We start from the raw sequence: 2355 nt of genomic DNA on the forward strand, positions 1-2355 counted from the left end.
CTGGCTGGCTGGCTGGCTGACTGGCTGACTGGCTGACTGGCGTGATGTGTCTTGCGGTTGGAGCCATGTTGTCTTAGACGCCAGGTTTATATGGTCCCAGGGTCAACTGGTCAGTCTTTTACAGGGGTGGAGGCTAGTTCACATGCAGCCCAGGCCCCTCTCAAGCCATCTGGCAGCCAGAAAGCTGTCCCAGTAAGCTTGACTTTTGTCCTCTTTAATGGGACTTTTTGGGGGGTGAGAGAGGGAAGGGAGAGGGAGAAGACGTGAACTCCTGGGTTGCCCCTGCTTGGCTTCTCACCTTCTTTCAGAGTTGTACACAGCTACACTCCTCCAAACCTGGAAAGTTAAGGGGGTTAAAAGTTGAGATTTGCTCTCTGTTTGTTTTCGGTCCAAAAGGAAGTGTTTTCCAGACAGTTTTTGTCTGGGTGGCGTTGTTCACCGGGGAAAGAGAGGAGGATGTAAAAAGTGTGTCACCAGGTTGTCACGTGAAAGAGTAAAACATGCGACTGACGATGATGAGCTCTAGTCATTATTTATATTATTTGGGGGGCTGTGGAATGGGTGCAGAAGGTTGCGAGGAGTACGAAACATTTCACACTGCTGTCAGTTTCATTTCTGCTGAAAGAGAGAAGTCTGTTTGATAGACAACTCACAGGAACAGGCGTTTCTCCCCTCTTTCTTCCTCTTTCTCTCTCTCTGCCTTAAAGGGGAATGGAAACACCAGGATTTAGAACGTCAGCTAACTGTAACTGTAAATCTCCATATTGGCATTGTTGCATCACTGACAGGAGAGAACATTTTGGAACCCCCCAAAATGTCTGATTTACCGAGTAGCTCCGAGACTGAGAATGAGTTTATAACAGAGAATGAAATAACTTTAGTTAGGGAGCCAATTAACCTACTGAAGCCGTTCATGTTAGAGCCAAACGTTGCCCCAGATCAAAGAGTTCGTTCTCGTAGCAGTAACAACCCAGATATGCTAGTTTAGTATTAGTGGATTGAATACATCTCTTTGCTTATATTTACTTTCTGAAGTGTTTCCATTCCCCTTCAACACCATCACCTTCATTCTTCACTTGACTAGACCATATACACAGGCAGAAAGGAAACATGTTAACACTCAGTATCGCCAGAGGTAGAATATGCAGAAATAGCAGCAGGCCCAGTTGAAAGGTCACGCAGAGATAAAGGAAACAGCCATCCCTTTCCTAGCTTTCCCTCCAAAGATAAAAGAGAAGTAATATGCAGTCAGATAGTCAGATATATGTTTATGTCTTGTGTTGTTTCTGCTGAAAGTATGTGTGAATTTGTATTTGTGTGTGTTAGTTGAATGTGTGACAGTGTGTTGTGTGTGCTAGGGCTCATGCTCACATTCATGAGAAAAGGTAATTTTACGGGGGAGCCCCACCACCATAGTGGTGGTCCCCCCCCTCCCTCTCACCTACTTTATAGAAGGAGTTGGGGTCCTTTATATGCAGCTGTTCTCAAAGCAATTACTGCCCTTAATGAGCCTGTCTGGAATTTCACAGGCCCTCTTCGCCATGTCACTTTAGCTGACCGTAGGAAAAATAAAACAACTACTGAAAAAGCTGCTGCCCATCCAGTAGCAGATGCAAAATATATAATAAAAAGCCCATCTTTCATGATATGTGTCTTTGTATTTTTTATATTGATTGATCATTGGGATATTTAAGCAATACGGCACGAGGGGGGTGTGGTATATGGCCATTATTCCACGGCTAAGTGCAGTTCTTACGTACGACGCAGCGCGGAGTGCCTGGATTCAGCCCTTAGCCGTGGTATATTGTCCATATACCACAAACCCCCCGAGGTGCCTTATTGCTATTATAAACTGGTTACAAGTGTAATTAGAACTGGAAAAATACATGTTTTGTCATACCCGTGGTATACGGTCTGATATACCACGGCTGTCCAGACAATCAGCGTTCAGGGCTTAAACCACCCAATTTATAATATCATGTAACTAATCTTCTGCTTTTTCTATTTCTTCCATGTCTCATTGGCGCTGCCCCTKGTCCTTAATAGGTGAGTGTCTTTCATTCCAAATCTTCTATTTTATACCAAGTCAAGGTTTACATTGAGTCTTTCCTTTAAGTGAGACCGCGACTGTGCTGCCATCCACACACAAAGTAGCCTTACATGCAGGCAGCACACCACATAACACATATTTCCTTCCAAGACGACACACATCATTTCAGGAAGTATTTCACACATCTAAGACCTTATCTGTAAGCTACTTTTCTAAAGGTTGTCAGACAGGAGAGTGTGATGGACACCTCAGTGTACCGTCTCAACAGGTTGTCAGACAGGAGAGTGTGATGGACACCTCAGTGT

General features: G+C 44.4%; 1 protein-coding gene across 2 annotated transcripts in view; it reads left to right on the forward strand.

Moving 5' to 3' along the window:
- The window catches only part of LOC111966861 (ski oncogene), a 124414-nt gene that overhangs the window by 43788 nt on the left and 78271 nt on the right, over positions 1-2355 (forward strand). The window lies entirely within an intron of this gene.

The sequence above is a fragment of the Salvelinus sp. IW2-2015 genome, linkage group LG7 (genome assembly GCF_002910315.2).
Source record: "Salvelinus sp. IW2-2015 linkage group LG7, ASM291031v2, whole genome shotgun sequence".
NCBI classification, from domain to species: domain Eukaryota; kingdom Metazoa; phylum Chordata; class Actinopteri; order Salmoniformes; family Salmonidae; genus Salvelinus; species Salvelinus sp. IW2-2015.